This window comes from Monodon monoceros, unplaced genomic scaffold (genome assembly GCF_005190385.1).
Source record: "Monodon monoceros isolate NGI ecotype Baffin Bay Population unplaced genomic scaffold, NGI_Narwhal_1 Super_Scaffold_11, whole genome shotgun sequence".
In the NCBI taxonomy this organism is placed as follows: Eukaryota; Metazoa; Chordata; class Mammalia; order Artiodactyla; family Monodontidae; genus Monodon; species Monodon monoceros.
The window spans coordinates 79,276,580-79,301,018 of NW_021703767.1; the positions used below are offsets into that span (position 1 = coordinate 79,276,580).

General features: G+C 45.3%; 1 protein-coding gene across 4 annotated transcripts in view; it reads right to left on the minus strand.

The window, feature by feature from the left end:
- The window catches only part of LPP (LIM domain containing preferred translocation partner in lipoma), a 682,060-nt gene that overhangs the window by 625,008 nt on the left and 32,613 nt on the right, over nt 1–24,439 (minus strand). The window contains exon 1 of one of the 4 annotated variants that reach the window (XM_029215423.1): nt 1,523–1,642. The exons of the other annotated variants lie outside the window; for them this stretch is intronic. The gene's annotated coding sequence lies outside the window, so the exon portion shown is untranslated. Of the gene's footprint in view, nt 1–1,522; nt 1,643–24,439 lie in introns of those variants that run through there. 4 annotated transcript variants of the gene reach the window in all.

A 24,439-nucleotide genomic window follows, 5' to 3' on the forward strand; every position in this document is an offset into this window, starting at 1 on the left:
TTCAGAGCCGCTTAGAGAGCTGCTTCCCCTCCCTTCCTCACCGACCACACAAGCTCAGGTGTCAGGGCACTTTCTCCCCACTATTGTGATCTGTCACCTAACGCCATGGGCATCAAAGCACTTCTCCAAAACACATCTCCAACATCTTTCCTGCACTAGAGAAAGGGGCCCCCAAGCTGATCAGAAACTGATCTGACTACGAAGAGTTACTGATTAGGGCCGTGTAACATCGCGGGGACTGTAGTGGGGTGGTGCCCTCTTGGTCTCTGTCGAATGCTGCTGTCACATCAAAGAAGGCTAAAGAAGTCTCTGTGTGTCTGGGTGTGTGTGTGTGTGTGTGTTTAAAATCTATTCAGAATCAGGGCTCACCTATGAATGGGAATTATACTCCAGAATTCTTGCAGCTTTAAGAATAGTGGGAGAGGCTTAGATGGAAAGCCCTGATCAGTTTCTTTCAAGGCCTGGCCATAATTTCATCTCCACGGGTAAAGCTGAAATAAAGGCCTCCACTATTCAGTTCCTCCTGTTGGACAAGCTATCATCCTCTTTCAGGAAAGAAAAAGATAACAGGCAGCAAAGCAGATGGGAAGGTAGCAGCTCACATTCAAACAATATTCACATGACCCCAAGAAGAAAAGGGTAAGTAGAAACCAAAGAAGAAAAAAAAAAAGTGAAATTAAAAAACCAACAAATTCAAACCTTTGAGTCCACGTAACGTGATAGAAAGAGGTCTGACCTGGGAGAACTTGGTTCCAGTTCTCAATTTCTCACAAATTAGACCCATAAGTGTGGGCAACTCTGGCACCCCGAGTCCCAATTTCCTCATTTGCAAAATGGGCATCTTCTCTGCCTTTGTCTGAAGGGGCAGCTTCCACGTAGTAGAAGGAGGAATGACCCGAGAATAAAAAGATCTGGATTCTAATCCCACCTAACTAGCCATGTACCTGCGAGGCAGGTGAGCTGCACTCCTGGGCCTCCCCTGCCCACTATCATGCTGTAAAATGAAACTGATCAATCAAATCATCCCAACTCTGGCAGTCCATCAGATCTACGCAGTGTCCACACACCAGGGATTTATTGCAGAGTGGATGCCGTGCAAATGCTATACAGAAACCTTTTGCGTACTCTCAAGTCCAACCATAACTCTGCTTTTCAAGATAAAACTAGCCCTCCCCAAGTGTCCACCAACACCCCTTCTGGGGTGTTACTCTAGCCCTAGCAATCAGACAGACAACAACACTCCCAAATTATCTTTCTCCCCAAATTAAGTTAGGCCTCAGGTGGGAGGAATAACTCTAATTTTTAATATACGAATAGAATTTTTCCTCAGGCATAGCCCGTCTCTAAATCCCACTGTGAGAAGTATTACCCTGGGAAAGCAGCTGTCCACACCCCAAATGAAAGCAGCTAGCGCTCCCAGCCACATGCCCCATCACCACGCAAGCGAACCAGCCCTCAGGACTCTGAGCCGTGGGTCTGCGGGCAGAAATGTCACTGGCTCTGGCAATAACGAAATACTCACGCGCCGTCAGGCCCCACAGGCAGCTGGCCTTCCGCTGGCCCTCACTCTCTCTCACACACCCTGAGTCCCGCTGCAAGGAGGTGGTCCCCAGGCCCAAGGGGAACAGTACTGAAACCTTCTCTCCTCGGCTCCCAGAACAAGGGGCAAAGGAAAGGAGGGGGAGGGGTGGGGGGGAGGGGGCGACTTTGTTTCTAGAAGCAAGAATTCAAATCCTGCTTCTCCTAAACCCTGAGTCACCTCCTTCCCTTCCAATAGATCAGTGTGGTGGGTAAACATTTCCATATATGGAGAAGCAGGCTGGAGGATGTCAGAAAAATCACCCTTCTCTCCTCTGGCACTTGAAGAACATGCCCCACTAAAGACAGAATTCCTTACTCAGAGTGAATGTTTAACCCCCAAAGAAGTGGAGTCTCAACTGTTCCACAGGCTCTCCTGTTACAGGAAAAAGGCTCCCCTGTCCAGACAACGAAGTGACTGGTTTGAAAGGCTTTAAGTTCATCTTAGGAATGGGGCCATCTAGAATGCAACTACATTTATGAAGTCAATTTATTAATGGGGTGGGGTGGGGGGTGTTTAGGGGGATGCACCTGAAGAGGGTCACCAAGAATCCAGCCCACAGTTCTTTCAGTGGCAGATGAGTACGAAAACAACCCTTGGACCCCAATCCCTGACCCCCTTGGGCCTAGAGTCCTGCATGAGTTCTTCACAGGACAGACACCAGGCAAGAAGACCCAGAATAAAACCAGACTTCCAGGAGAAAACTGGAGCGGGGGGGGGGCGTGGACAGAAGGGTGACATGCCCAATTTAATTTGTAAGATTCATTCCCTTAGTTTGTAAGATTAATTCTAACCTGAAGGTCCTGAAAAGTGTCCAATGACTAAATTGAACCAGTGGAGTCAATCAGGGCTGAATCTGGTCTGAAATGACTCCAGACTGAATTAGAGAAGAAAGGAGAGAGATGAAATGGCAGTGTGGGGAAGTCGGGGTCTGCTCAGAGAAGGAATCTGTATCTTGGCTTCCTAGTGGTTCTATTTCTCAGCACGATCTTATTCTACTGTTGGCTGTAAAGGCTTTCTGTAGGTCAGATGAGCCATTGTTCAGAATCATCGCCCACTTGCTACTTTTGGGGCCTTCACCATGAGGGTGCTTTTTCTCATCCCAAGGCAACCTTCAAGCAATAAACACCACTGTTCAGGGAGCAAGGGGACCCAAGCCCTAAGCCCACATCAGTCACTCCTTACCACTTTGGACAAATCTCTTCTCCTCTCGTAGCTTATATTCTCTCATCTACAAATTGGGTAGATATCCCCAAATTGTCCAACTATGTGCTCTAAAGGCAGCTTCTGTCCAGCCTATCGAACAGTCCTGACATTTATTTTGATCACTTGTTTTCTATTTTTGCAAGCACACCACAAGTACGTGAAAAAATGGCCAACACTTCTTATTCACTGCATGTTTCATAAGTAAACATAAATATAAGTGGTTACTAAATGAGGTAAGGAAACAGGATCACAAAACCTTCCACCACATGCTAGAACCAGAACTCAGCACAGAATTCTTGCAACTGCAGTACTCCCAAGCGGTCCCAGAAGTAGGCTTGAAGAGGGTAAGGAGATGGTCCTCATGTGTAACTGACACTAAACCAGCCATCAGACTTAGTGCTTCTGTAGAAAGACTGTCATCCTTTCAGGAGCTCACAGTTCCTTCCAATATTCCAACAGGAGCATTTCAGCAGAGGAAAGAGATATTCCATGGAAAACAACTACCCAGGGATGACCTGGGAACTCTGTAAACCAAGGACCAAGGAGGGAACTACAGAGACAGGAATGAAAACCAGAACGAAAGGCCTAAAGCTACCCTCCATTCTGCTAGCAGCATTTGGAGATCAGTTTCCATATCCACAAAGCAACCCTTCAGTCCTTAATGTATGTGTGTCTTTCTTCCTCGTGACCCCTGACAACCACTGGCTCTGGGATCTCAGGGGAAGAAAAGACCATAAAGGCCACTGAGCCCAATGTCTCTCCTATTTATGAACCAAACCCTCCCCCCATGGCATCCCTGAGGTCTCCAGTGAGGTGGAGACCATTATCTCCTGCAGCTGTAAATTCCATCTTTGCAGCAGAAAGTTCTTCCTTATATGGAAATAAATATGGCTTCCGGGCCTTCAAACTCTGGCTCCTTATTCTGCCTCTTTGAACCATACAAACAACCTATGTCTGTCTCATGGGTCTGGAACTTTTGTAGGTGAATGTGGCTACAGAAACAAAGCTCTCCAAGATCTCATTCCTCGGTCACCCTGGCTGCTTCCTGCCAACTTGAGGCCCATCCTTTCTGGATTTTTCCGATAAGCATTAGTGCTTAGCAACCCATTCTGCATATGTACTGCTGGCCTTGTGGGTTCACAAGACGTACCCTATTAAATCCCAGTCACTGAGAAAAGAGAGAAAACAGACTTTGTGATCAGTTCCCCATCCCCCACACCCCATCCCCACCCTTTGTGGACGAAGCTCAGGAATGCAGATCCCCTCCCCAGCTCCCCACTCCTGCTCTCCAGCCTGGCCAACCTAAAACTGTCTCCAGGATACAGGACTGTTTCAAGGAACATTAAGAGCGAGCTCTGTAAGAAAAGAGCACCTTGCCAACATAAGCGCTCTCAGAATCACAAAGCGGCCTGCAGGCAGGGCAGCAGGGCCAACTGGCTGAGCACAAGGCTGGGAGCTCGTGATCCCTGACAACGGCCGGCACCATTCTCCTCAGTGTCCTTTCAAAATGGGGGGAAAAATGTTCTTTTCTGCCACAGTTCTGATGTGGCACCATTTGAATTCAAGGTACATGTGATAACGATGCCTCACATTATTGCATTCTTTACAGTTTAGTAAGTGCTCTACCGGACAATCTCATTCAATCCCTACTGACAACTATCCCTGGAGGATTATACCCACTGTAGTGATAGGAAAAGTGAGGCTCAGGGAGGTTAAGTATATTCCCAAGGTCACAAAGATGGTAAGTAGTGAAAAGAATGCTGGTTTAAGAGTTAGACTATTTAAGATTCCAGTTCCAATTCTGCTGCATATGAAATAAATGACCTCTGGCCAACTGTTTGACTTTTCTAAACCTCAGTTTCTGCAGCTGAAAATTAGAGGTGAAAACAGCCCCTCTGCCTACCTCTCAGAGCGGTTATGAGGATCAACTGAGATAAGGCCAGTGAAAGCCCTCCGGAAAATGGGTAGGCGTTACAAAAGTGTAGGGGATTCTTGTGATTACTTGTCAATGACTGTGCATTCCATTACAAACACAAAAAGCAGCGAGGTCATTCTCAAGACAAAGACACATGAAGGCTCTGGGAATTGAAGGGAAATGATACGACGTTCTGCAGGGCTCTGTCTATATGCTACTCATTCGTGCAGTTGAAACTCAGCATCAACTGTCAGATTTTCAGCCCCACGTCACAAATGTCCCCAGGACTGCTCAAGACAAGCTCGTCCTTTTTGGCTACAAGCAAATGCCAGGCCAAAAGGAGGTAATAGAGATGGGCGCTGGGAAGACCCCCTGAGAGTCTCAGTTCTGAAAACCTGACCTGCAATGTTTTCCTTGGAGAACTTGTTAGAAACACAGGCTCCAGTCTCTCTTCAACAAGCCCACAGGGAAAGAAACGCACGGTACGGAGCTATTTACCAGAGAACACTAAGGAAGCTCCCGAGCATGAATTAATCAAGGGTACAGGATATTTCAAGCTGCAGATTCCAAAAGAAATCTCCAACCCATTAAACCTCCGGCCCAGCTCACAGAGGCTCAGCCTGGCATTCGGGCAGCCCAGGCTGCAGAGAAGCCCGTTTACATACCAGAGGTCCTGCAGCAGGTCACCAGGAGCCAGGAGGCACCCAAGAAGATCTGAGAGCTCAGGTGGGAGAGCCTGGCTTCCTTCAGGCCTCCCCCAACACACTAGTCATCAGGATTCTCTTCAATTCCTGCAAAGATCCAAGTCAGCCATGGCATTTATGGAAGGGCCGGATCTTCCCCAGAAATCCATTCTCAAGGCTGATGCACACACAGCTCAACGATGACTGTTTTCTAGCTTGCATTTGATCACCTGCTTCCTTGTGCTTAAAGGTGAAGGAAGACCCTACGTGATTTTGTTGCACAGATGTGTGATTCCTAGCATGAGCGTGCGCCTGCATCCTCAGGGATGCTATAGCAAAGGGCTTTGAGATGCAAACAACTTTGCATCTCAAAGAGCTCACAGGCATGAAAGAGAAAGGCTGACCATAATACAGGACAAGAGGCTTCAGCAGGGTCCCCCTCGATGGGAGAGATGGATTTCCGGGTCAGCTATTAAGAGGGTAGGACAGGAAAAGGGGGAGGTGAAGGAGTAAAGGACATTCCAGGCAAAAGGAAAGATTTGAGCCCAGGCGATAAGGAGCTATGTCCAGTGAACAGCAAGCTTAGCGGATGTGTAGGGAACTAGCGGGACAGGTGGGCAGGTGACTGGAGACAAAGAGTAGCTCAGCAAGGTAAACTGAAGCCAAATGATAGCTGGAGGCTAAGGTGACTGGATTCTAGTTCTAAAAACAGTCTTTTTCTGAGAAGCAATCTTTGATCACACCACTGATCATCTTTCAAAAAGTAGTCTCTTTGGCTCCTCACTGCTAAATGATAACAATAACAAACATAATTTATAGAGTACTTCATCTGTGCTGAGCACTGAACAAAGCAGGCTGCATACACTGTCCCATTTAACCCCATCAACAACCCCGTGAGCTAGGCAGTCTGGCTCCCATAATACAGATCAGGAAACGAAGGCTTAAAGATAAACTGTGCCAGTCTTAGAGAAAGAAAGTGGGAGAGGCCAGGATTAACTAACTCACAGTGCAAACTCAACCCCTTGCAATTCTAGACCATACTCTCCAATTTCTAACCTTCTTCTTTCCTACTGCCCAGACTCTTCCTATCCCATTTCTATGAGATAAAATCATCCTATCACACATAATAATCCTATATAACAAACATAATGATCTCCAAAAATAGTTGACAAAATTCCTTATTTGATTCTGTTTCCCCACAAAGCCCTTGGAGTCAGGAGCCTTGTCTGTATTCTCAGCACTGCACACACAGTGGACAATCAATAATTACATGTTATTCAGTTAGACAACATCTCTGAAGGTTGGGCCGTGGAAGTAACACAATACCGGCTGTAATTTCCACTCTCTTCTACATAGAAATGGAACTAATCTCAGCGAGGGTCCCAAGATCCAAAGGGGAGACATAGCCAAGTTGAAAGACACAGGTCAAGAGTCATGTGCCTGGAGCAGCCCGAAGGCTCTGCAGCTACTCAGGGGATGCATGACTCTGAACCTACAGCCAGGTGCTCCAAAGGCCCATCAGAAGGAGGTGGACAGGACACATATTTCCTTGACAAAAGGAAAAAGCTCCGAGACCCTCACGGCTGTGACTTGTGCTATGCCACATTGCCTTTCAGCCTTAGTACAAAGACAGACTGGGCCAGCACAGTGGTTTTCAAACTTTTTTTCCCTAGCAGTAGAGCTTTTCCATTATGCAACATGCTTTGTGGATGCTTAGCTTGTAACGAAGATAAAAGCAGAGCTGCTAAGACTGGGCTCCAGAGCCCCCTTCCCTCCTACTCTTCTGACCATTTGTCGCCTCCCTACCTTGCAGCCCAACCCCAAGGCCCCTCTCGGAGTCTCCCAGGCTCAGGGGAGCACAGCTTGAAAACCAGCAGCCTCTGAGAGCTTCATAGTACCTTCCAGCTCTGATTCTAGTAACTTCCAACATCTGAGATGTACCTCCTTTTAAGCAGCTCTGCATTTTTACCAGTGAGACAGCAATATATGGTGTAGCAGGGAAGAAAGAGGTCTCAAAGTAGAAAACTTGGATGATAATCTATTTAAAGATCTGTGTTCTCAGAAGCAAGTTATTTAAATCTTGCTAAGCCTCAGTTCTCTCATCTGTAAATGGGAAATAATATTGTTATCCACCTAATAAGGCGTTTATGAGAATTAACTAATTTCATGCATAAGTTGCGTAGCAGAATGCAACAATAAATACTGTGTTACGATCACTCCATCTATAAATCCATCTATGTCCACAGATGAAAAAGCAGGTAGCACTGCATCCAGGGCAAAGAAGATGCTCAACAAGTGACAGAGGTCCAATTTTTTCCTTCCTTGCTCTCATGGACATTTCAACCTAAACAAACAATATGATGGCAATAAAGAGCTAAAGGGAAGAACACATTTCATGTCCCAAATTCCCTACAGATCATCTCTGAAAATATTACATCTTGTCTCTGGAACCTTTGAAACTCATGGCCATCTCAGGCTTCCAAGGATGTCAATCCTTGGAAAAAATAACTTAGAATGTGCCCAAAACTTGGGAATCTCCTCCTCTTGAGGCCCCTGCTCCACCTACAAGATTCCCTGTCTCTCACCTGAGTTTTGCCCCACGTTCCCTGAACATCCTGAAGGTGCTGCCAGGTTAACCCCCAATTTCATCCCAACTTTCGCAGATGACCCCCCACCAGTGCTCTGAACTGCACAAAAAATAATGTCCATCTTCCTTCAGGCCAGCACTCATGGCCTCCAGGATGGGCCTCAACCCATCTTTCCAGTCACACTTCCCATTACATTGTCACTAAGGGTACCAGGCAAGAGTATACCCCCAATTCCTCCCAACTCCAAGGTTTGGCCATGCTTCCCCCAGGACTGTGCCTCCAAATCTGAGTGCCAGATCTCTTTACTGTGCAGTGGGGAAGAGGAACCCTTGGGAGTGTTTTGTGATCAGGATGTAGTCAAGAGTGTCTTCACTGCCCCATCCTTTCTCTAAAGATGGTCCCACCAACTACTGGTCCATAAACATCCACATCATGGGAAGAAGAAATATTTGTGTATTTCTTTGCTGTCAACAAAGCTTTTCACATGCCGCACCTTTTTAAACACTTAATGTAAGATACGACCATGACACCCACTTTATAAATAAGGAACCTGAGGGTCCAGGATATAGTCAGGAGCTGAGCCGGTAGCCAAGCACAGGGCTTTGGCTCCAGAGCCCTTACACACTACACTCTCCCCCAAGAGCTGAGTGCAACCGAAACCCTGCTATAAAAGGTGCCGTTCTCCCGGCCAGCTCACTGCATGGCCCTGGGCCCATCACTTTCCTTCTCTAAGCCATAAAATAAGAGCTCTGAGGTCATCCCGCACATCTATATACCCCTTTCCCCCTCCCCTTGAAAGATTTCTGAGATAAAACCTCAGAAGGGAATTACCAAGGTAACGTCTTGTGTATGTGTTTGGTCAGTTCCATCCCAAGCTTTCCCTCCCAAACTCCCACACCCAACGCGAAAGAAGGAAGAGTGACTGACCCGAGTGTCAAAAAGCCACCAGGACTCTACAGGACACAGCACAGGGAATGCAGTGTGGCAGGATCACCATACAGACCAGCAAGCTGTTCCCCAAGAACAACTGCTGTCATGGTCACAGTGCATGAACCTTGTCAGCAGCTTGCTGGTTTGACCGGCAATTTATAATAAGCTCAAGATGCACAAGCGTGAATGCGGACAGCACAGTAGGCATCTTACATGCCCCGTGGCCTATGGGCTCCACGAGGGAGGGCAATGGAAAAATCCCTCTTTCCTTCAAGATTCTGAAGACATTAGCACGTCTTCTCTCTTTAGCATGAGCAACTACAACTGCTGTCTGACCGGAACACTCCCATCCGGATGCGAACAAGCTGCCATGCCCTCTCTGTGCTTTCTCCTGAAGTCCAAATGTTCACTGCCAGGCTCTCCCAGGACCAGTCCTAGATCTGGCAAAACTCAAATAGCAACTGGTCCAACTCCTGTAAACAACTTGTCTGGGGGCATTCATTCATTCAAAAAGCACCACTGATGTCTTCTTAAGGCACAGCGATAGGATGAGGCTAGGTTTCTGCTCTCAAGAACCCTGCACCAATATCTTCAGTGGCTTCTCAGTGGCCACAGAATAGTCCAAGCGCTTTATCTAATATCTCAAGTTTCTCAATAACTTGGACTCAATCTTCTATTTCCACCATGAACTCCCTCCCACTCCCACTCAGCGCACATTCTTTGCTTTATTCAGACTGAACTCTTAGCTCCTGGTGCTTTTGCTTGACCTACGACCCTTCCCCATGCCAAGACCAGTTTATAGATAATCCTACAAGACCAACTGGTAGCTCTCAACTGGAACAAGACTGCTCTTTAAAGAAAGGTAGTTATTTCAGCAGTGTCTCATGCATTACAGGGTACGGAGCATCTCTGGCCCTGACCACTGAATGACAACGGTGGTCGGGCCTCCAGCACTGAGATGACAAAAAACACTCCACCACGTTCGCAAATGCCCCTTAAAGTGATGTTACTGCCCCCCAACAGACAGTCACCGGGCCACCGTCACCCTGCATGAAACCTCCCTTGCTTCTCGGTCCAGCCAGAATAGTCTCTCTCCTCTGGATTTGCTCAGCCTGCTACCTAGGACATGGACAGTGACCTTCCTTGTACTCTTCTCACTACGTACTTGACACACTCCCTTTCCAGGGAGGGCTGCCAGTGGGAGAGTCCATGACTTATCTCTGCCCCTGGTGCCCAAACTAGCACAGCACCAGCCTCATAGTAAGTGTTTAATAAACATTTATGAACAAATTACATAAACAAGACAACTGTCCAGGGCATGACTCCCAAGAGGAGATTAAACCGAGCTGGAAAATCACAAATCAACCAGTGCTGTCAATACTAAGGAGAACTCATCGCAGGGCTGAGACTGAGCAAATGGCCCGCTTTTCGGTATATTAAGTATAGTAATGTTATACATTTTATCTAAATAAACAAATATGAAGTAGAACACTCTAGCAGTTATATTACAGTATTATAATGAATTATACACATTAAGTATTTGGGGAGAATAGCCCTGGGCATTTTTAAATGACTGTCAGTGGCTGATACATTCTCTCAATTGGCTCCAGGTTCCCTTACACCCTCTGAAGTGCCTTCCTGTGCCACGGAAGCAGACTGCTAAAAACTACATTTCCCACACTCCCCTGAAGCTAATAAACTAGATTCCAGGAATAAGATGTACTTGTGGGAGACTTAGAAGGTGGAAGTGAGGCTGAGGCCTCCTGCTGCTTCTTCTTCTGGCAAGCTACACCTTGTAAGCATACGTCAAAATGCCGTTCCGTTTGCTAATCCAATGTCCCGCCACCAACCATGAGGGCATTGGGAAAAATGTCAGAGGTCTCTGTAGGGGCTGCCTAATCCCATCTCCCTTCTCCCCGGATTGCAGCTGTGGAATAAATTCTTAAACTCAATTGCTATAGATGTAGCCTCCTGGCTCCCACTGCTCCAACCTTTCCAACAATTTTTTTAGCATCTCTTTCCCCAAATGAATCCCTTTCCATTTAAATTATGTGGAATGTCTTTCCTGCACTTAAGCCTGAAACACACGCAGAAAGGGGGGAAAAAAAAAAAACAATAGATCAATTAACTGCTCATCCATTCGTCTATTTCTGACCTGATCGAGACCTCTGTCTATCTATACCTAGACCTTCTCCGTTGCCTGTGTGAAGGGGAGAAAAATATGTCACTTTACTGTAATGAGCCAAACAGACCTAAGGGACATAAGTAGCAGGTGTCATAAACTAGTTGATGATCAACAGAAACTCTAATTCTTATAAAATGAAGCACGCTTATAGCATAATTACTGACTCTTTCCTGACAATTCTTTGGCTTGACCTCTTTGTTTTCCAGAACTGCCGCTGAATCCTTCAGTACCTCAAAGGCATACCGGCTGCACACCTAGCCCATCTGCTCTGTGCAGCCCCACAGAAAAGGCCTCCAGAAATGTCTGTTCCTGTCCTTGTTCCTTTATTTGTAACACAGGGATAGCAATAGTACCTTCCTCGTAGGTTTGTTTAGAGGATTAGGTGGATCACTATGAAGAAAGCAGCTACAAGAGCAACTGGCACACAACGACTGCTCACTACGTGTCACCTAGTGTATAACCTAGCAGCAATCTTAGGACACAGGTCTAAGTCCAGTTTTACTGATACAAATGAGGAAACTGAGACTCAGATTCTCTAACTCTCCCAAGGTCAAGACGGCTGGTGAGCACGGCGTGGAGGCAGGATCCAAATCCAGCTCCATGGCCTCCCACCAAATCCGACGCTCTCTGCACCTCATATTAGCAAGCATCCTGCCTGCTAATGTGAACACCTAATGGAAAAAGGTATTAAATAGAAGGAGCAAAACCAGCCCAGACATAACGGGGCTGCACCTTGGGAGCATCACAGGATGATAAGGCCAATGTCATAAGCCCTGCCCTTCAGCACAGTCAGCTCCTGTGGATAAAATTAGCTCAGCTCTGCTCCAGCGCTACCTGGAGCCCCGAGGCAAAACTCACCCCAGGCACAGCTCGACCTCACCTGACCCTCACTCTCAGGAAGGGTCTCTCATGCACCTCATTAGGGCCTGAGATGACTCATTGTGCTCTTTCCGGCTCTGGCTGCTAAGGTCACCTCTCTGCTCTCCAGAAAGGCAGCTCCAAAGGGGAAGTAAAGATAAAAAAATCAAGCAACCGTCCTGCATTCCTTTCCTCCAGGGCAGCTCACGAGCAAGGATGGATGGGGTGCCTACCGGCCATGCCAGCTGTGCCCTGGGGGAAGGAGGCTCTGCTCAGTTATACAACCCAGCTCAGGACCAAAGACAGACACTAGCCCAGGTGGACGGACTCCTGAGATTATCCTCCTTATTTGACTCTGGTGATGATGGTACTGACCAGGGGAAGGGCCCAGTCTGTACTCCTGTGTGCTGTAGAACACAGCACACTGATGATGACCACCAGGGTCTCCTCATCCTCCCAACCCAGTGCCACCAGACTTGAAGGTGGAGCTCAAATGTCACCTCTCCTGGGGCTGCTCCCATCCCTACCCAGCTAGAATTTTCATCACAATTTCCACAATGCCTTATCTCTACCCTTTTTTTTTTTTTTTTTGGCATTTATTTGTTCAACAAATATCTCTTGCATACCTATTTTGGACTTGAGGATACAGAAATGAAAAGAATAACCCTTACCTTCAAGGAAAGACAACCAACTGCAATAAATAGCCAAAAATGGGGGAAGTGGAGCTATCAGAGGTCAGAGGTACATGCCAAGCAGAGTTGATATCAGAGCAAAGTCTTGAAAGGAACCTGTGAGCTACCCTGATAAGGTGGGAGAGAAGCGATGTTTTGACAAGGAAACAGTGTGTTAAGTCGTGGAGGCTACAGAGAATCCCGTGTATATTCTGGAGCACAGGATCTGTCCTGGAGATTAGTGAGATGAGGATGAAAAGAGGCAGGGGCTAAATTCCCAACAGCCTTCTATTTTATGCAAAGGATTTTGGATTTTACCCAAAAATCATTGAAGGATTTTAAAAACAGAGATTTGGCATGACTGGATTTGCATTTTTTGGAAAATCACTCTGGAAGAACAGAGAATGGAATGGAGGAGGGTGAGAATAAAAAACAAAGGCCAGTTGAGCATTACTGAAACCCTGTAGAAGAGAGATGCTGAGCGTCTCAACTGAGGCGGGGCAGCAAAGGCGGAGTGGGTAGGTAGGGTGTACCTGCAGTGGGTGAGGAAGAGCAGTTACCATGGTTGACTCAACAAGGTCTGAGGATGAATAGACAGAAAGGTGAGGTAAAGGGAGGAAGCATCCAGAATGAGTCCCAGTTTCCAGGCTTGGGTGACTAAGCAGACAGACATTGCTATCATTCACTAAGGTGACAATGCTAAGAGAAAAAGATAACATTAAGATTTCCAGGGCTTCCCTGGTGGCGCAGTGCTTGAGAGTCCGCCTGCCGATGCAGGGGACACGGGTTCGTGCCCCGGTCCGGGAAGATCCCACATGCCGCGGAGCGGCTGGGCCCGTGAGCCATGGCCGCTGAGCCTGCGCGTCCGGAGCCTGTGCTCCGCAACGGGAGAGGCCACAACAGTGGGAGGCCCATGTACCGCAAAAAAAAATTTAAAAAAAAAAGATTTCCAATCGGAGCATCCAAAAGGCACTTACATATATGGCTCTGGGGCTCAGGAGTTCCAAACCCAATATAACCCCCCAGGAGTCATGAGCACACAGACACAGAAGGAGGCTAAAGACAAAGCTTTGCATGTGAGCAGGGACAAGGGCCAGCAAAGGAACCCTGAGGACAGATGCAGGGAAAGAATGAAAGAAGCAAGAACGGTCAAGAGTGACCATACCACAGAGGCCAGATCAGAGCAGTGCTAACAAGAAATGAACTTGGTCCCATAGACCTGCGTGAGAGCTGCTTCCGTCAGACTGAAATGGGCTAGGAGGCCAAAAGAAGGTGAGGAAGGAGAGAGAAGTGTAAAGACAGAGAAGCAAACAAGAGGGATGGCGTGTTGTTGGAGAAGGTGAATCGAGTATACATCTAACTTCCCCTACTAGGCAGTAGGCTTGGAGAGCAGCGCTGCCCAGTAGATGGATAATGCAAGCATCACTTGCAATTCGTTATCTTCTAGCAGGCACCTTTTTAAAAGGCCAAGAAGGAACAGGAAAAATTAATTTTAATAATATATTTTACTTAACCCAATATACCCATACTCATTTCATAGGTAATGAACATAAAATGTATTAATAAGATATTTTACCTTTTTTTTTATACTAAGCCTTTGAAATCCGCTATTTTACACTTACAGCACATCTCAATTTGAACTGGGCCACATTTTACATCCTCAACAGTCACATGTCATTCTGATTTTACTTTGACGAGTCAGGACTCAGCATGGAAGCTGGCAAATTGCATTTTTTTTAATATGATGAAATGAACGGACAGGTGATGGATGGAAGGATGGATGGATGAACTGTCATACCACTGAGAAAATTACTGAAGTCTCTGTGGTTCTTTGCCTTTATCAACTACACTTTAAAATTCCAGTCTTGGGTCATATTATGACTGGAGCCTTGGTATAGCTTAATATTAATATAAACAGCATAACTTCTATTCCTTCTAAACTTCTTCTCTTCCTTCAAAATTCAAAAACAGTGTCAGTCTCTAATTTTCAACTCTGTCAAACACTGGTCAGAAGATCTACCACTAACATAGATGTCAAGCAGGTCACTTTACCTCTTTGAGCATCCGTTTTCCCTACCATAAAAATATAAGCCTAGGGCTTCCCTGGTGGCGCAGTTATTGAGAGTCCGCCTGCCGATGAGGGTGACATGGGTTCGTGCCCCGGTCCGGGAAGATCCCACATGCCGTGGAGCAGCTGGGCCCGTGAGCCATGGCCGCTGAGCCTGTGCGTCCGGAGCCTGTGCTCCGCAACGGGAGAGGCCACAACAGCGAGAGGCCCGCGTACCGCAAAAAAAAAAAAAAAAAATTATATATATATATATATATATATATATATAAGCCTAACTCTGCATATCTCATAGACTCACTGAAAACTCAAAATAGTGAAAACACTAAAGTATTACACAGAAGCAAGGTATCACCAAGAAGTTTCCCCATATTATAAATATAAACCATATGAGCTTATCATATTATAAACTCCAATCGTGCCTACATGCACACATACAAAACAAATAAAACTCTGCATGGCTACATTAACATTAGTATTTTAATTTCCAATACCACTATTCTTCCCGTGTCCTTGCAAAAACCACAGAAGATGTGGTCACCAGCCTTAAGTACAGACTTGAAAGTGCGGGTCCAGCATGTGAGTAAGCCTGGGAGATGGTACAGTTGAGGGCTCCATGGCCTTTCAACAGATGGGACACAGAAAATGTCCTGTATTGGACTGACCACTTACGGTTTAACAGTGAAAATCTTCTCCACCCCATTCAACTCCCAAGAGCGGAATGGTAATAACTATTTGCTTTCATTCGCCTTTTTGAGCGTGAGACACAAATACTGGGGGAGATTAGAAAAGGTACGAAGCTGAAATGAAGACTTCTTAGGGGCACGATTGCCAAATGGAGAGAAAAAAATTAAGATGATCAGTTTGTTTCTTCTGCTGACCGGGGTCACCATCCACAAACGTGATTTTTAAAAAAGATTCCTTCAAAACTCTGCAGCTGAGTGACCAAGAATGAGGGCCACTCACAGACCCCAGAATGAAGGAGCTCATCTGACCATCCAGCACCTAATTTTAGCGGTGAAGAAACAATAAGAAGAAGAGAATGCGCAGGTCCCTAGTTATAGGGGGAGGAAGAGGAGAAGAGGGATAAAGGGAGTGGGTTACCCCTGGGGTTACATTATGTGAGTGGCACCTCGAAGCCTTAAACCCTGTTGATCAGAATCCAAATCTTTTGTTGTCTCCCTTTATGTGACCCCTGATTTGTTTAAAAGCCAAATTAAAAATTATCCACTAATTAACCCAGCCAGATAAAACTATTGACACACAGCTTGCAGAGTATAATACCAGGAAAAATTTTAGAATATATAAACTTAGCTGTAAATGCCACTTAATCCAACCTCTGTTCTACTAGCAAAAGACAAACCTTTGTTCCACTTGGTATTTCTCAGCCACACATTTTCCACAGCCAGTAAAGTTCTTCTGGCAAACCAGCCATCACAACCAGTCTCCACCCGGCCGCACACGTGAACACATCACCTTTCTATGCGGACCACACAGCAGAAGTCAGACTTGTGCCCTCATCTGCCAGGTTTTAAAGAAAAACCAGAACACACTAGTACATCCTGGCCATGGAAGGCAGGGTCCATTTATAAAATACTGCTGTTGTTGATTAACAAACACTTGTTATATGCCAGGTAATTTTCTAAGCCTGTTACCGATATTAACTCATATAACCTTCCCAACATGCCCTATGAAGTACATACCATTATTATTATTCCCATTTTACAGATAAGAAAACTGAGGCACAGGAAGACACAGAGGTAGATAGTGGTGGGGCTGGGAACTGAATCTAGGCCATCTGGCTCAACGCCTGTGTTCTTCCCCTCCACGCTGCACTGCCTCTCAGTTGGTTTTGTTTGTCCTCCTTGTTTTTATTGTTGGGGGAGAGAACACAAACATTAATGGACAGTAAGAAATATGAAGGGCGCACAACCAGCACATTCTCTCCCTAAAGTCAAGTGACAAGAGAGGCCAAATCTTAATGAGGAACCAAGTAACTGATCTGCTCTGAGAAAGCCCTTTCACAAGACCAGAAATACGCAGTGTCCGTGAGATCAGTATACTCCCTGTCACCATCAGGAGGTGGTCTCAGGAGAGGTGAGGTCAAGTCCAAGTTTCAGGGACGGCAGGAAAGATAGATTGAAGCATCACCCCCGTGATGTCAGGCTGAGGGGTCTGGAGGGCACAACCGAGGCTCTCTCTTCCCCGAGCACTGCCCATGTTCGGAGCAGGGACTCTGATCCCCACTCTGCAGAAGAGGACAATGCTGCCCGCAGTTTTGTTCCAAGTTACAAGAGAAGCACCCATTCCTCGCAGACGTCACTACAAGTTCATGGGACACAGTGGTGACACAGTGCAGGGGGGCACCGTTCAGGCTCTGCAGTCAGACAAATCCAAGTTCAGACCCTGTTCCTGCCACTGCATGACACTGTGACAGTTACATGCAGAGTTTTGACTTGTTAACCCATGAAGCGGGGAAGGATAAAAATCCCTACCTCCCAAACCCTGGGAGATTAGAGAACGCTTGCAAACAGCGTAACACCTGGCCCAGGGCAGCTACTACAGTCCTCCCCGCCTTATCTGCAGTTTCAGTTACCCGAGGTCAATGCGGTCCAAAAATATTACATGGAAAATTCCAGAAATGAACAATTCATAGGTTTTAAATGGAGGGCCATTCCTGAAATCTCACGCCATCTGGCTCGGTCGCGCCCAGAGTGAATTATCCCTTCGTCCAGCATATCCCGTGCATCTTAGTCACTTAGTAGCCGGCTTGGTTATCGAATCTACTGTCTCGGTATCAGCGTTTGTGTTCAAGTCATCCTTCTTTTACATAACAACGGCCTAAAGCGCAAGTGTAGTGCTGCTGGCAATAAAAGGTGAAAAGTTCTCCACTTAATAAGGAAAAAAAGAAAAAAATCGTATGCTGAGGTTGCTAAGATCTACATACAGGAAGAACGAATCCATGAAATTGTGAAGAAGGAAAATGAAATCCATGCTAGTTTTGCTGTTGCACCTCAAACTGCAAAAGTTATGGCTACAGTACATGATAGGTACTTAGTTAAGATGGAAAAGGCATTAAATTTATACAAGATATTTTGAGAGAGAGACCACATTCACATAACTTTTATTACAGCATATGGTTATAACTGTTCTATTTTATTATTGTTATTGTTAATCTTTTACTGGCCTAATTTATAAATTAAACTTTATCATAGATATGTATGTATAGGAAAAAACGTAGTATATAAAGGGGTCAGCACTATCCACCGTTTCAGGCATTCACCAGGGGTCTTGGAACATATCCCCTGCAGATAAGTTGGAACCACTGTATCTTAAATACAAATAAAAATTGCCCAACACACCCCCTGCCCCCCGGATCTTTTCCTTTCCCTCGTGGGAAGGATAAAATAGCCGTGGCGGGGCTTCTCTGGTGGCGCAGTGGTTGAGAGTCCGCCTGCCAACACAGGGGACACGGGTTCGTGCCCCGGTCCGGGAAGATCCCACATGCCGTGGAGCGGCTGGGCCCGTGAGCCACGGCCGCTGAGCCTGCGCGTCCGGAGCCTGTGCTCTGCAACGGGAGAGGCCACAACAGTGAGAGGCCCACGTACCACAAAAAAAAAAAAAAAAAAAAATAGACGTGGCGCTCTTCCTCCTTTCTTTCCTGCTCTTTCAATGGCACTGCTATGCTCACAGTGACTTGGGCATAAAATCCCTTAAGCCCTTCAACCATTCAGTCATGTCCTCTGCGCTTACATACACTGGTGCTCTTATCCAGGTCCTCCCTTTTTTCCTAGAAAGTTTTTTACCAAACTCCTATTCATATTATAAAACCCAACTCAAGCCTTACTGACCCCAGGCAGCCATTCTAATCATTCCTTCCTCCGTGCGTGTGCACATCAATTATTACAATGATGACACTAAAAGATAACTGAATAACCACATGCAAAGCTGATATTCACAGCACACAGAGATGTGGTGATACAGATTGCTAAAATATTTAAATATGTCCTTGCCCAGCTTCTGTTTCGAGGCCCTAAATGTCCTCACGCCACCTCAGTTTTCCCGATCCCTCCCTTAGGACCCCTCGAACCTCCCCGCAATCCAGCAACAAAAAGATTCCCTGTGGCAGAGTTTGTGCCCCTTCAGCACAGGGGATTATACACATATAAATATCACCTCTGTCTGTAGGGACAACTCACCTCTCAACTAAACGTTGATCTACATACTTTTTGGAGCAGGACAGGTATTAATTACTGGCTAGGATGCTCCTTGAGGACCAGAAGCACTTGATTCCTCAGCATCCACAACACGCCCCCCAGGACAAACTCGTAGCAAATGCCCAAGTGATTCACAACGTCTCCGACGGTTCTCCCTCCTCAGCCAGCACTTGGCACATAGTAGGCTTTCAGTAAGTACTTGCTGCCCGACCGCCCTGCCGTGTGCAGCTTTGGAGTCAGACCCAGTTTGACTCCCGCCACCCCCAGCTGCCCAGTCCGTCCCCCTGACCCCAGCTGCTGGCCCTCCAGTCCATCCTTACCCCCCAACGACACAACCGAGAGGCCAGCTCTCTGGTCCACGCCTCCAATGGCCCCCAGTTCTGACAAATCCAATCCAGACTCTCCTGAGACTGCACGGGCGTCCTCGTTCTTGACCTCCTTCTAGGAATACAGAGACGACCAAAGGGCACACCATTCCCCAAAGTACACAAGGGGCAGTGAATAAACATAAGAAGTTACCCTACCATTCCCCAAAGTACACAAGGGGCAGTGAATAAACATAAGAAGTTACCCTTTAAAAGGTAACCAAGGCTGTGAAAAGCAGCTGCTGATACTTTTATAACGTATTAGGGCTTTAAACACCTTTTACATCAAATCGATTCACTTCCTCCTCCCTCATCATCCAGTGAAGTAGGAAGAACAGGGATTACTTTCTCCGATGTTAGTGATGGGAGGTGACTTCACCACGTAATACAGCTGAGTCACATCGGCCACGACTGAATTCTAACCTCAAGAACCTCAATCCAGAGCTGCCGGGTTCCCTTGGGTAAGCCCATCTCCTTAAGGCACAATTTTACGGACTAGGATTTGAAAACACAACATCCAACTCTGTCGCTCGCTGGGTCCTAAAGCTGCTGTATTCTCCTGTGTAGCACTTTTCACTTTCTGAAAACATGCATGTGTTTACTTGTCTGTTGTCTGTCTCACTCCCTAGACTGGCAGCAATCCGAGGCCGTGGACTTTGCCTGTCTCCTTCATCACTATATCCCAGCACCTAGAACAGAGCAGGGTGCACTTGACAGTGAAAAGAAAAGAGCATTTGGAGTCAGACCCAATATTGACTCCCTCCACCCTCCCTTACCAGCAGCCTAACAGTGGACAACTAAACCTCTCCAAGCCTCAATTTCGTCATCCTTAAAAGCCAAATGATGACACCTACTCTCCAGTGTGCTGCGGAGGGGTGTAAAAAATATATATATATTTGCCAGTGCTCCACACAAGATAAGCACTCAATAAATGTCAGTTCCCTTTCTCTACCAGTCACCAGCTGTGCTTCCTTCAACCCCTGCCCACCCCTAAATGTCTCCTCCTATCAATCACCCCCATCTCCTGTAGCCCCCTAGGGCCACAAATACGCCCTTCTCCACCTCCGCCCTTCTCCACCTCCGCGTCAGATCCTTCCTGTGGCCAGTGTCTACGAGAGAGGCCCAGGCTGAGCTCACAGCTGCAAACGACCACATTTTCATGTCTGCCAAGCTCTGACCTACTTCCCAGCCAGACCAAAGCAGGTGATGCTGGTAGTGATTCAGCAAGGTCTTTTTTTTTTTCCCCCAAGTCATCTTGAACATAGGTCATAACATAGAATCATGGGCTCACAGAGCTCAGAGCTAAAAATGTCTACAAAGCCCAGCCCATAAAGTGCAACTCTCTTACTTTATAGACGTGGAATCTGTGTTCTAGAGAATGGAAGTGTCTTAGCCAAGAACAAACCCCCCAGGTTCCCCAAAGATCAGTTAACAACAGCATGGCTCCAGTTATATCCTAAGATACAACCCTGGCTTGCCCACCACGTTCCCTCGTCTCAGAAACGATTCCTTGTGTCTCAGAGCTTAAATTCTTGCTGATTCCATTCCAGGCAACTGTATTCTCTCCATTGTTAAATATTCTGCATCTCTGTAGATGATGGAATATTTCTCTAATTTTCAACCCCATGAACTACAGTTTACACACCTAGAAATAAAATTGCAACTGTTTTAAACTATAAGAGATGGTATAAGAAAAGACCAACAGACTAGAAGTGAGGGGGTATGGAGTCTAAACTTGGTTCTGCTACTAACCACTTATATGACCTTGAGTGAGTCCTGCTCCCCTCTGGGTCCCCTTTCTCTCATATTAAAATGGGACTGTTGGAGCAGATCCTCTCCAAGCTGTGATATTCTGGATCTGTGTGTCTCATCATCACCTTCAATATAATATTATCACCCACTATCCAGAATAATTGGACTGTAACTCATTAAGCCCAGAATTTTTCCGTAGTGTAACTGGGTATATGTCCTTTAGCATGTGATCAGTGTTGTCAATGAATTGTAAAGCTTTTCAAAAACAAATTATGTAATTATGTCACAGAGACTTTGTAAATACCATAGAGTAAATGCTGCCAAACTGATGAAGTTTTAGAGTAATGCATGCTATAGGGTGAGAATAAAACAATAAGACAGTCTCATCAATAAATCAAAATTTAGGCTTCCCGTGACTGTGGATTTCTTCACGGTGGTTCCTTTATTCTAATAATCCTGCCATTCCTCAAATCCCTTCCTTATAAACTTTGTGAAGAAGCAGCTGTAGATCTTGTAGAGTATTCTCAATGGGAGTACCTCTGATTTTGGAGATGGACTCTTATTTTTCCAACAGTCACTGAGAGACAATTCCAGTGAATAAGGGAGATAATCCAGTTGCAAGGGATCAGGCTGAATAATACTTGGCCAAGAAAATTATCACATGAAGTTTTTGGGTGATAAGAGCATCATGGGCACACGTCACAGAGCCACAGCTGACCCCAGAGGACTCACCGAAAGAGGCTGATACGATACTCAGTGGATTTCTAAGCAGTATCAGGTTTGCAATAAATCACACTCAATCTTCCTAAAGCTGCCAAGAAGACTCAACGTGCTGATTCAGAGGTGGTACTTCTCTCCTGCTTCCTACTGCTCTTTTCCCAAAAAAGAAAAAAGTTTCTTAATAAGAAATGCCAGGTGAACTCTATTAGAACCCAACACGAGCATAGTCACTGGAATATGTCCTCAAAGATGATGACACAGGTTCCCCAGTTATCTTTCCCTACTAAGCACTCATAAAACAAACTAATGAAAAAGACCTTATGCGTTAAAATGTTCATAACAGTGTTATTTAGAAAAGCAGGTAATTGGCAATAATCCATGTCCAAAAATATGTAAATGGCTAAATTTAAAAACAGTACATCTACCCAATGGAATATAAGTGGTCATTAAAAATATGAGAATTATATGGGACTTCCCTGGTGGTCCAGTGGTTAAGACACCACGCTTGCACTTCAAGGGGCACGGGTTCAATCCCTAGTCAGGGAACTAAGATCCCACATGCCACGTGGCGCAGCCAAAAAAAAAAAAAAATGAGAATTATAAAATAACCTGAAAGTGTCTATGAATACTCATTGGAGAAAAGAAAAGAGCAAATAAAACTGCCTAGTAAGAATAAGAAAGTACTAGTGGATAATATTTTAATAACATACCTTCTTTTGAATAATAATTATGATGACTAACAGCTGATGGCATGACTCATGACTCCTCCATGACAGCCTGGAAATATCTGAAGCTATGATAAAGACATAGGGGTTTAAATAGAAGGCAACCAGAAACTCCAGAAAAAACAAAAGACATGAGAAATCATGACGCAAATTTGGAGAAACCAGTACAAAATAAAAGAAAAAGTTGATGGAACTTCGAAAAGAAATGCAGAATAGACTCCAAGCAGGTGGGAGAGCAGCTAGAAAGACAGAAGATATATAGGATATGGTAGAAAATACTTAATTTTCTTTGCCCAATCAAAAAAATACAACCCTCAAAATTCAAGAATATTAACAACAACAACAAAAAAGCAAGAGTCTCAGTGTAGAAATAAAACAAACAACCTGGAATGATTTTAAACAACTAGAGGAGAATTAGAAGGATCTATTAGATTTTGATGCTAACTAAGGGAAAGTTCAGTCCCCTGTGAGTGGCTTAAAGGTGGTGACCTCAGAAGCCTAGAAACGGAAATGAAACCACAGCACATGACTTAGCCCGGTATTGAGCAATGTTTACCTAGAAATCATAATGTAAATGTTGTTGATTGTTTTCAGTTTTTGAAATCAACCCACAGACACAGCACAGAAGACTCAGTGATGGCTACAAAACTGTATAAAAGTGCATGTAGACATATATCTGTTATAAAAGCTGGAGATTCAAAAGGTAACATAAAACATAACTGACAAATTTTAAGAGTAAAAGTGGGAGACGAAAGGAACAAAGAAACCTCAACATCTTCATCTTACAAAATGGTGGGTAAAAAGATACTGCCAAAAGTTGATATGGCAAGGAATGGAGATGAATGCACATTATATACATGTATAAAGGAAACTAACCCAGAGAGAGTAAAAGAAATGATCCAACTGTCAGAAATTGGGAAGGGGAATGGGAGGTGTCAGCGTGTATGTGAGTTAGTCCTTGCCTATCACAAAAGACAAAAGTCAAACACCTAAAACTAATAACTTAAAAACTAAAGATATAGGCATACTCTTTAGAGATATGATAATAACCACTAGAAGAATTAAAAACAAAAAATGGTTACAAGTGGGGAAGGGACTGGGGTAGGGAACGATGGGACAACAAATTCTTTTTCTTGGTTTTTTGGGGGTTTTTTAATCAATGTTTCTGTAGTATTTTATTGTATTTTTACTATGAGTATTTATTTGAACAACATTTAAGATTTTTTTAAATAATAAAAATAATATTTCAAAGGAAAAAGGAATTGCACGACCCAGAGGTCATAGAGGTCAAATGTGGAGGAGACTTCTTGGGAAAATCATTGCAAAAGGACACTCGCACGGAGATACTAAATGTACAGCCAGTCCCCTTTTTAAGTCACTTTGCCCCCTTTTGAAAACTTCCCTCTCCCCTTCTCTCCCCAAGCTCTTTAACTCTCTCCTAACATCTTCCTATAAAATTTTGAACACTCTATGTCCCTCAATTTTCTTCACTGGCTTCAAAATAAAAAGTAAACCTCAATGCAAACTTGAAAATGTAAAGAATCCCTGAGGAAACCCTAAAATCAACAGACAGCTCAGCCTGTGCAGTCCTGTGGCCTAGAAGCACACCAGGGCCTGGAGGTTGGAGCTATAATTAGCTGCTTCTGGGCAGACAACAAGGACTCCTGTTCCCTGGAAAGGAGGTAATTAAAGGAAGCAGATTTAGGCCCGAGGTGGCAAGTCTCAAGGAACTGTGGTTCCGGGCAATCCCAGCCTACACCCCAAATGAGGAAATAGGAATCTGCTGGCCTGACACTCCATTCCTAAACCATTTTTTCTTCTCTCCAGTTTCTTAGGCCAGGGGAATGCCAGCCATCAGCCCAATCACTTTTTTTTTGGTCACTTAAGACCAATTTACTGGGCACCCCCTATGTACCAGGCATATGCTCAGTGCTACAGGGAGGGTGGGGATGAGTCAGACCCAAACCTTGACCTCAGGGA